The sequence below is a fragment of the Neomonachus schauinslandi genome, chromosome 7 (genome assembly GCF_002201575.2).
Source record: "Neomonachus schauinslandi chromosome 7, ASM220157v2, whole genome shotgun sequence".
NCBI lineage: Eukaryota > Metazoa > Chordata > Mammalia > Carnivora > Phocidae > Neomonachus > Neomonachus schauinslandi.
The window spans coordinates 128237090-128249091 of record NC_058409.1 but is presented as its reverse complement, the minus strand read 5'-3'; positions in this window follow the sequence as shown (position 1 = coordinate 128249091).

Below are 12002 nucleotides of genomic sequence, written 5' to 3'. Positions count from 1 at the left end.
TTCTAAACCGTATTTGTAATTGCATAAATGCAATTATTTTATGTATTCCAGAGTCCTATTAAATGTACATATATACTTTTACTCCAAAACTTGTTTTTGGAAGGTAGTATTTCTCCAAATCTGTATTTACTTTTACTCTAGTATTTACTTTTACTAGAAAATATATTTAAAAAATAAAATATATTTAACATTATTTATTTATAGTGATCACAAATGCATGTTGTCATTTCTCATGATGATGACTCATTAACATAAATCAATTGGTGAGAGTTGGAAAAGAGCATAGACAAATCACTCTTTGTTCCTGCATACATTACTGAAATGACTGTAAAGGAACAGACATGGTATCAGGATCCGTTACATAAATGAAATGTAGCCAACCAATATTAGGAGATGGTTGTGGCATAAAGACAAGACCCATGTGCACTTCTGAATCTAATTCAAATGGCTGAAATTATATGAATGTGTTATGTCCAGATTCCCTAGGACCACATCAGGTTCAGTGATTCTGTAGGACTGAGAATCCTAAAACATGGTTATACGTATAGTCATAGTTTATAATAGCAAAATTATACAAATCAAAATCAGCAGGGACACCTGGGTGGCTCAGTCAGTTAAGCTCAGGTCATTGTCCTGGGATCCTGGGATTGCGTCCTGTATTAGGTTCCTTGTTCTGTGTACTCAGCTCATCAGTACCCAAGGTTTTTACAAGCGCTGGTGTAGTCACTCTCTAGTTTGATATGAATCTACAGAGCAGGATAGAACTTACACAAAATTTGGGTTTTATGTCGAGATTGATGGCAGCACACACACAAACACACACACACACACACACCAAGAGTGTAAGAAGAGGTTTATATTCACACAGTGAGAATTTTTGGGGTAGAAAGTGGGAGGAGAGTGTGGTGGTACTCAACAGTTCCTGTACAGGAGACTGGCTTGGGGTTTTTATGTTGTTTAGAAGATGCATTGGGATGAGGGTTACATAGTCTGAATCTCCTGCCAGCACCAATAAAGGGAGCACCATGTTTTCTTATTAGCTTACCCAGATGTGAGGCGGCAGGGTAAGAGTGAGGGACTTACTCTTAAAAGAGTAAGTTTAAAAGCTGTCTGAAAACATCAAAATATTGAGTTACATACCTTACTGAACCTTATTGAACACATGCCAAAATGCCAGACTCCTAGATGAAAGCAGATGTTGACTATCACCCACAGTTCTAGCACAGTAAGCCAGTCTTATCACTGAGGGAAGTTTTATACTAGTGTATGGAGATGTTTATCCACCAAGCTCCTAAACACCAGCCAAGGACGAACTCATCAAGACCTTTCTTAGGATGGGCATCTCCGGCCCGCAACATTAGCTCTTTTTTTCACAAGTGTGCCCTGAAGTTCACGTAGACTACCTCACCACTTTGATGTCACATGTTTTTGTAGTAGGCTTTAGCAGAATTTTTTTCTCAGCTTTGTTCTTCTGTAACATATAGGACACATTCTAGTAAAGATATTGCAGTACAGAGAAAACAAACAAAAAATAATCCTCCAATAGGGTGTGATACACACTACTTTGTCTACCTAAGTTCTGAGCTTTTTAGCTGTGGCATCAATTTGTTGAACATTTTCTGCTAACCTTCTGAGTTGTAGAATGTGAATGCTCCATCATATATATATATATATATATACATATATATATATATATACATATATATATATATACATATATATACATATACATACACACACATATATATATTTATTTATTTATGCAACTTATTCCCTGTATTCTTTAGTTTATACTTTTGATGAGAAATTAATTAATGACATCTTAGAGTAAACTATATACAACAAGAAGATAGTTTCATTAACTTACATCTGTGTATTCACTACGTATATCAATAAGCTTTTAAAGCTGTTAACACCTTTCCATTTAAGTGTTATAGTTTTAAAATTCAACTATCTTCTGATATGGAACAATCAAGGTTTTTTGTTGTTGTTGTAGGATAGTTACAATTCTTGGGGCGCCTGGGTGGCTCAGATGGTTAAGCGTCTGCCTTCAGCTCAGGTCATGATCCCAGCGTCCTGGGATCGAGCCCCGCATCGGGCTCCCTGCTCAGCGGGGAGCCTGCTTCTCCCTCTCCCTCTGCCTCTCTCCCTCCTCATGCTCTCTCTCTCTCTGTATCCCTGTGTCTCAAATGAATAAATAAAATCTAAAAAAAAAAAAAGGATAGTTACAATTCTTGTAATGAATAAGAGATTGAAACTATAAGCAAGGTATGGCACATTTATTAAAGTAATTATACTCTGAATACTTAGCTACAAATTTCATACCTCCTGGCTGAGGAGTAAAATCGAAATAGCAAACATGCCATAGTGCAATTTACAATATAATTAGCTGTCGGTAGCATTATGTATTTCAAGTAACTCCATTATTAAAACGTTTACAATTTACATAATCAGACAAATAATTTAATGAGGTTGATATAGGAGAGTTTTTTTCCTACATAGAATGAAAGACTACTTACAAGTAGAAGTAATGGCCAATTCTATTATTTTTATTTTTTTAAGATTTTATTTATTTGGGGCGCCTGGGTGGCTCAGTCGTTGAGCGTCTGCCTTTGGCTCAGGTTGTGATGGCGGCGTCCTGGGATCAAGCCCCACGTCGGACTCCTTGCTCTGCGGGAGGCCTGCGAGACACGGGGAGAGGGGGAACATGAGCAGGGGGCGTAGGAGAGGGAGAAGCAGGCTCCCCGAAGAGCAAGGAGTCTGATGGAGGGCTCAGTCCCGGGGCTCTGGGATCATGACCTGAGCCGAAGGCAGTCGCCTAACCGAGTCATCCAGGTGCCCCTATCTTAACATTTTAAACAGATTCCATGAAAATAAATATTCATTCAAAGCAAAGCTATTTAGCCTCTTAAAAGACACTGGATAAGTTTCCAGAAAAAATAAAGAATACAAAAATGTTATAAAATGTGAGAAAGATCTGTGAATAACAGCTTGCCTAGATAACTTGAGTGTATTGTTTGTCAAATAATGGCAGAGATCATCTCACCCACCCTTATGATATAATGCAAGTAAAAGCAGGCTTTCCCCATAGAGAGAGAGAAACAGACAGAGACAGAGAGAGGGAAAGAAGAAGAATTCTCAGTAACAAACTGGTGATTGGTGGTTATTTGTTTCCAGAGTCTTGTATAATAAAATATGCTCAGGAACCTCAGTGATCAGCTGAAAACCAATTTTAAAAAGGAACTCCTCTGGAGTATTCACTTTGGTAGACAAAAGTCTTTTAAGAACATTAGGAGTTTAGAAAATCAAATAATATACAATAATAACAATACAAAAAAGAAGGGTAGAGGTATTATTTTAAAAAAGCAATGACACCTAATGAAAACACTCTAGAGTACCCAGGACCATTAGCTGTAATATGTTTCACACACAATAGCACAATTGTCTTACTCCATTGATTCTTTCTCCTTCAATTTTTATTTTATAATTACGTGAGAACAATAGAAGGAAAAAATTCCTTTTCAATAACTCTAAATCTACAAATCTTTGTGTAGCACTAAATGAATGAAAATATGGGGAAAAGAAATTATCTTTAGTTCTCAAGGCTTTTGACAGACAATGCATGGTAAAATGGGCAGATTGAACTTTAACTTACACAGCCAGCTCCCATAACAAACAATAAAAACTTACTAAATATCTTTTTGTACAATATATTTTGAATGGTGCTCAGTTGGATATAAACAAGATAGCACAATATTTTCTGCTGATATGTTTATAGTAAAGTTGAAAATGACAAAGTAATCAGGCCTGCTATGATAGGCACAGTGCTTACATTAAAGTTAATGCCAATCAAATCTCATAAGGCAGATATTATTATTTCTATATTACAAATGAAGAAACTGAGATATAGAGAGGTGTTATTTATCCAGAGCCTCAATTAATAACTGGTAGACTTTGTTCTCAAATTTAGATGTCTTACCCTAGACTTAGCATTTTTAGCCATTGAACAGATTAAAAGTGCTCTAAGAAGGAAGTGATGAGTGGCAAATGAGTGTCGTGAATAGTGTTGGAATATACAGAAGACATAACTGAATGTGAATGAGCCAGGAAGTTTTCATGCAGAATGGGAAGCAGTATTTTCTCTTTGAGAGATGAGAATGATTTAGATGAGCTGAGAAGGAGTGGGGTGGAATTTTAAGAATCTGTAAAATTTACTGAAACACAAATATACAAAAAACAACCATTTGGCAGATCAGTCACAACATTGTTGTAAACATGAAACCTGAATGAACAATATTAAGTCTTGCGTCAATGCTCAGACAGCACAATAAAAAAGGCTTCCATCTCTATATCCAACAAAAACACCTACCTCTTCAAACATAGAAATAAAATATCCTTAAAGTTTTGCTTCTCTTACTCAGCTCTTCATTCTACCTGGAAATAGTTTTGCTTATGTTACAAGGAAGGATTACAAATCTGTTTGTTTACTTTCTTTTCCTACATAAAGAGTATTTTAAATGTTCTTGGTATTATGTCATGGGTCCAAGAATCATTATATGAATACCAATGCACACCTTGGAACATAAGTAGGCCTCATTTTTTGAAAATAGATCTTTGGCTCTTACAAACGATACATTATAGTTTCTAAAGACACGCAGTGCTAGGTCTGTATTTGCAAAAACTTAAATTAATTCCTACAGCTTTGAAACAATAATGATCATAGACTTGTTCAATCACTATTAAAATGTCTATAATTTGATTCAGCACCCTAGGATTGAAATTACCCACTGGCTTTCTTTCTTAAATACTGGTAATTAGTAATTTCATAAGATTTTTTTTACCTATTTTGTTAAATTCAGCTTTTTTTTTAAGTTTTTATTTAAATGCTAGTTAACGTACAGTGTAATATTAGTTTCAGGTGTTCAACACAGTGATTTAACACTTCCATACAACACCCAGTGCTCATCTCAGCAGGTGCACTCCTTAATCCCCATCACCTATTTTAGCCATTCCTGTTTGTTTTCCCATATCATAATGATGATTATATTGGTGATGATGAAGGTAATCATGATAATTATGGATAATTAATACATGTTAGGTTTAGTAATTGTGAGTTATTCATCTTAATACTTTACATATATTAATTCAGTCTCCACAAGAACCCTCTGAACAAAGCTTGTCATCATTATCCTTACTTTATAGGTAAGGAAACTGAGGCACATAGATATTAACTGACTGCTCAAGATTACAAACCAAGTAAGCACAAATCTGAGATTTGGATACAGGCATCTGGCTCCATGTTTGTGTCTTTAGTGCTATTATCTGGCCTCTTTGATTTGGATCATCAATCACCCAGTACTATTTATTTTAAATGTCTGTCCTTTGTTCACTGATCTGCAATACAATCTCAGTTAAATATCGTGTCCATATAATGTGGCGTACTTCTGAGCTCTCTTTTCTGTTTCATTGTTGTATTTTCTTATTGCTACACTGAGGCAGTATTTCTATTACCTGGTGTAATTCTTTCTTAATTAGTGTAGCTTCATGACAAGCCTATGGTCAGGAAAATCCATCAACTCTGTTTATCTTTAATAGTACCTTGAATACTCTTGGCTATTTGTTTTTTTCTAAACAAATTCTAGAAGATTTTGTCAAGTAACATCAACAAAAGACATTTTGAAAAATGGAATTTTGAAAAAAATGAGATTGTGATTTATATATTCTTGAATCTATAGCCCAGTTTGGAGATAATTAATATCTTAACAGTTTTAGATCTTCTAATCTATGAATATAGGACATCTGTTAATCCATTTGAGTTTTTAACCATGATTTGCTCATTTTCCTTTGAAATTATTGTGGATTATTGAGAAAAGCTAGTCCAAAGATTATGGGTATAGTAGACATCTAGGTGAATTGCCTTTTAGACTGATAATATGATGTGATCTTGGCTTTCAGATCCATGTTAGAATTTGCTTCTGATTTCAAATTTTAGGGAATTCCTCACTCATCCGACCTCCTGCTCTACAAGGAGCAACTTTTATTTTAATCCTCTTTAGATGAGAAAGTAGGAAGAGTTGTAGATTCACTTCTTACTTTCACAAAGATTATAGCCCTGTGGGATTGCAGTTTTCTAGAAGAATGGTCTTGAATTCAATTTGGGCAGGTGTTGAGACTGTGTCCTCATCCCTTTGTTGTATACTGAATGTTGGAGAGCCAGTGCCTGTCAAGTTCATCATTTTGTGGCAATGTCTCCAGAACAAAACTGTTCGGTAATGAATTCCCACTTTCATTTAGATACTCTAAATAACTCATCAATGGTCTTAAGAATACTTTAATAAATAACTTAGACACTCTTTTTTATTTTTTAAAAGATTTTTTTTATTCATTTGTCACAGAAAGCTCATGCACACACACAAGCAGGGAGAACGGCAGGCAGAGGGAGAAGTAGGCTCCCTACTGAACAAGGAGCCCAATGTGGGGCTCCATCCCAGGACCCAGGGGTCATGACCCAAGCCAAAGGCAGACATTTATCCAACTGAGCCACCCAGGGATCCCAATAGTTTACATACTCCTAACTGCTGCATTTTTAGTTGTTTTCTGGATACTTAGCCACTTCTTTACTATAAACAGAGCTCAATTTAATTTATTTAAATAGCTTATAGTTATTACTACCAGCTCTTCTTGAATATCTTGTTACAATTTTTCCGTTTATCAACCATGTGCTCAGGAAACAGCATGTGTTTATATAAAACCTATATATTCTACTATTTATACTTTTTAGGGACATCCTAAATCCTTATAAATTACTGATATTATTGTTTAATATGAAAGGTTGTGAGAAAATCAGAAAGATATGACTATGGATATGAGCTGATTTTTAGTAATAGAAAAAATACATATGATGTATAATACATGTAATAAGGAGGCCTAAAAACAGACACATACAATATTTTTTATGAATTGAGAGGCACGGTCTGAAGTCTCTGTTGTAAAAACAAACAAAAGAGAGCCACTTGTGCTTTTAATATTTTCAAGGCCAAAGATTAGTTGAATTATCACATATAAAATTTAAATAAAAGAAAACAATATACAGGTTGATAATGAAAGAGCAAGCCACTTAGTCTCTCAGAATTTAGAAAGAGATTGTGGAGGTTACAGAATTGAGAAATGAAGAAAATAATCTGAGTTTTAGGAATGTAGGCAAAGCTACAGATCTTTCAAATATGCTGCTAAAGAACTTAATAAAAATATATTTTTTGACAGCTGTTTGCAGATTTCCTAAATTACAGCAAATGAGTTTTAAAAGCCATGTGCCAGATGGAAAAAGGCTCATATTTCCTAAAGTGTTAATGAAGTTTAGTTATAGCAAGTTAGATACAGGGGAAAAAAAATTGGTATAAGACTTAACGATTTTGTCAAGCCAGCAGCTGTCACAATGAACTACTCCTCTGCCCATATTTGGGCATATTTCCCATATTTGTGACCATATTTATTATATAATGAAATACTGAAAAATGTTCACTTTTGATGCAAGTCAGATTCAATGGATGCCATTTATGTACAAAAATAATTCTAATATAATGTGACATTGTATGATTACAATAATTCTAAGAATACAGAAATGGTTTCATGGACAATTCTTTTCCATTTTTTTAAATTTTATTTTTTAAAGTTTTTATTTAAATTCCAGTTAGTTAACATACAGTGTAATATTAGTTTTAGGGGTGCAATATAGTAATTCAATTCCATACATCACCCTGTGCTCATCACGACAAGTTCATCCTTAATCCCCATCACCTATTTCAACCATCCCCCCCACCGACCTCCCCTCCGGTAACCATCAGTTTGTTCTCTATGGTTAAGGGTCTGTTTCTTGGTTTGCCTCTCTTTCTTGCTCTCTCTTTTTTTCCCCTTTGTTCCTTTGTTTTGTTTCTTAAATTCCACATATGAGTGAAACTGATTTTTGCTTTCACAGACAAATTTTTATTCACACTGATGACACAGGATCACCATTTGAAAATATTTAAAGGATTGATATAGAAGAGCATACACAAACAATTCTATTCATTTTTGTGATATCAGTGTGTTATTATTTATATTAATGTGAAAACATTTGAGAAATGAAATAAGCGTTTACTACCCAAGAGTGGAAAATTAGCCATTGATAAGATTGATATACCCAGAAACTCTAATTCTGATTTTATTTTTAAAGATTTTAAAGATTTATTTATTTATTTATTTGAGAGAGAGAGCACGTGCTCACTCACTCAGGCAGGGGTGGGGGTGGGAGGCGGGGCAGAGGGAGAGAGAGAATCTCAAGCTGACTCCCCACCAAGTGCAGAGCCCAACAGGGGCTCAATCTCACCAGTGGGAGATAATGAGTCAGTTGCTTGACCGACTAAGCCACCTAGGTGCCCCTCTAATTCTCATTTTAATGTTATAAAAAGTTGTCTTCACAAATACAGTATTTTCTTGTCTTAAAAATTGATAGGCAAAAATGTCTTCCTAAAACATGAAATGGTCTCTAGTAACATTTGTAATAAGTCATAATATTTTGAATAAACTTTAACATATGTAATTATTAGCTTTAGTTTTGAACACATGAAGGAAATAAAAGATATTTTGAATTTTAATAGAAAGTTATATTAATGATAGCATATGAAGAAATGTGTTAAGCTTTGTCATAATGTTAGTACAAATGAAAAACTGTTTTTATGTACTCACTTAATATGATGCAAAACCTTTACTAGACCTCATGGATATAGTGTGATTCAAACACAGGTCAGATAGGGTAAGAAACTGGACCAAACCATGTGATTGAGAGTAAACATGGTAATGAGGACTACATGAAGATGATATGAAAAATAGAATATTGTTTTCCAAAACCAAACATAATAGGATGTTTACAGTGCTACTGTTAAGCAACTTATCTATATTATGTAATCACTGAATACGTGAAATTGGTGAAGGCAGAGCATTCTGTAATTAGAGAAAAACACTGTTGACTACTATCAGTAAGACATAAGGATGTTCTTGAGCTTGACTATTGAGAAAGACAGATTCATAAATCTTACTTTTTATTTAATGTAATTATAAATATATTAATTCAGAGAAATTTACATCAATTTTTTTATTTCTATTTTTTTAAGATTTTATTTATATACTTGTCAGAGAGAGAGAGAGAGCACAAGCAGAGGGTGAAGCAGCCTCCTCACTGAGCAGGGAGCCCGATGCGGGACTGAATCCCAGGACTCTGGGATCATGACCTGAGTCGAAGGAGACATTTAGCTGACTGAGCTACCAAGGAGTCCCTATTTCTATTTTTAAATGTATTAGAAGCATTGAAATTTATTATGAAATTTATAGTAAGTTTTTACTGAAAATCAAGGATTATATGAGATAGATGATAATTTGTTTTTACCCTTTAAATGTATGTTTATGTGAAATATGGCAATCTCTTGAATTCCACATACTGCATCAACCACATAGATAAAACAATCTTCCAAGGATAGGAGTATACTAAGACAAGGAATGATGCTGTCAAAGCTTGGCACATCCACCAGAATATATTGATATATGTGATATCTAAATAACCTCTAAATGAGGTAATCTTCTTTTCCTCAAATGTTTAGGGAAGGGATGTTATCCAAATTGACTATCCTCTTTTGGCTAGCTATGCTCTAAGGGAATTTTAGAATTATTTAAATCCACTGAAATGCTTAATTCAAAACAACATCGGTTACTTGGGAGACATTTGAAAGTTTCAGTTTTCATTAATGATATACTAGATGCAGACATAAGAATACCTAAAAATTTATTAATAGAAAACCAGTAGGATCGCTGAGAAAAGCTGATGGATTCTGTAGATTAACCGCAGACCCTCACCTTTTGAATAAAGGGGCGCCTATAATAGCATCAGATGTGCCTGATATAATACTAATTAACTCCGTTAAGGAAGAATGGTATTTTTGTGATGGCCTTAACTCATACTTTCTTTTCAATTTATATTTCAGAAACACACCAGAGCCAATTTGCTTTGATTTGAGATAGAATGAGCTACATATTTATTGTTCTCCCACAGGGACATTTACATTTTTGTACGTATTGACACTAACTGGTAAGACTTAGGTTTGGTTTAATTGAAAACTATTGTTATTCATTATATTGAGGATATAATGTCGATATCTTAACCTGAAGATTAAGGTGAGAATGAATTAAAATACCTGATTATTGATATAACTACTAGGGAGATGTTGATTAATGTAAGTGAAGTACAGGACCCAGGACAAACAGTAAAATTCCTACTTATTACTTGGGCTAGAACAACTTAAGAGATTTGTCAGTCAGCCAAAAATATTTTTTTGTTTCAACTTAAGAGATTTGTCAATGAGCCAAAAATATATTTTTTTTTTTCCAGTTCCAAAATCAAAAGAGGATGTAGAAAGACTGATCCAGTTGTCTGGTTTCCAGAGAAATCATGATGCGTATCTAGGTATTGTTTTAGGGACAATCCACAAAATTGTGAATACATATGGATTTAAGTGATGACTTAAGTGACACTAGGTTCCCTTGAGCTTCAGAGAGTCATTGTTCCACTGATCTTTTGGTAACTGTAGCAGGCAGAATCTTATTTCACCCTGAATGATCTCCACCTTCTGGTATTTATGCTCTCCCCTTTAAATGGAGACTGTGGTTTGTTTCTTATCAATAAAATATGGCAAAAGTGACATCCTGTCACTTAGGCTATGTAAGATCATGACTTCTGCCTCTTCTCTCTCTTTTGTTGGATTCGACAAAGTGAGTGGCCATGTTGGTGAGGCATATACAGCAAGTTGATGAGGGAAGCCTACAGCCAACAGCCAACAGGGGACTGAGGCCCTGATTCCAGCAGTTCACAAGGATTTGAATCTTGCTAATAATGACATGAGCAGAAGCAGATCCTTTCCAGTTGAGACTTCATTTGAGACTCCCACCTGGGCCAACATCTTAATTACAGTCTTATGAGATACCCTATACAGAGAACCTAGCAATAGCAAGGTTCTTGACCCACAGAAGCTGTGAAATAATAAATGTGTGTTGTTTTCAGCAGCTATGTGTGTGATCATTTGTTGTGTAGTAATAGATAAATAATACAAAACCATATATGATTCTGACAATCAGAAGGTATTAAAAGTATCAGCATTATGACTTATGCTGACTGGAGCCTTTGGGAAAGGCCTAATAAGTACCATTTGGTTGTGATGGCTGGGATTTAGAACTAGAAAAATTACCTGAGGCTGCCCCCAGGAGTACTTTCTTTGAAAGGCAAATTATAACCCTTTTTAAGGGCTTCTGTAGTGTCTGAAATACTCATCACCTCAGGGTTTATGTTAGAATAGTATTGCAATAGAGAGGATTCGCCTCATCAAGTGAAATGACGTATTTAAGAATGTGCATCAGGGGTGACCACTAGTATTAGTGGTCACATAAGGAAACAGACAGCTGATATGCCTTTGGGCTCTACATTAATTCCTTCTTAGAAGTTACCTGATTCCATAAAGTTTTTTAACTCCAAAAGGAGTTAAAAAAAACTCTTCTCTATAATCAGTTATTAGAGGACTCCCAACAAGTATCATGGCTAAAGGTGGAGAACCAACATTCCATCTGGAAGGCAGCTACATTGTGACCTGTGATAGGTTTATTTGGCTGAAAAAGAAAAAGATATGTCTCCTAAATGAGCAGAATTAAGAATGATAATTTCTCATTTCATCAGAGGAATAAAAAATAGTGACAATTGTAAAGTATGGATTTATATAGCTCCTTAGTAGCTAATGGACTGGCTATATGGTCAGGAAAATGGACTCTAGATGACTGGAGGATGAAAGGAACCCTACTCTGGGCCCTGTGTTATGAAGAGGGGGTTTCAAACTGGGACAAACCTGTAGTCCTCAAAACAAATTCAACAGCATCCAGGAATAAACAAGCGAAGGCTGTTATTCACTACTTAGAAGGGATCTCTTAGC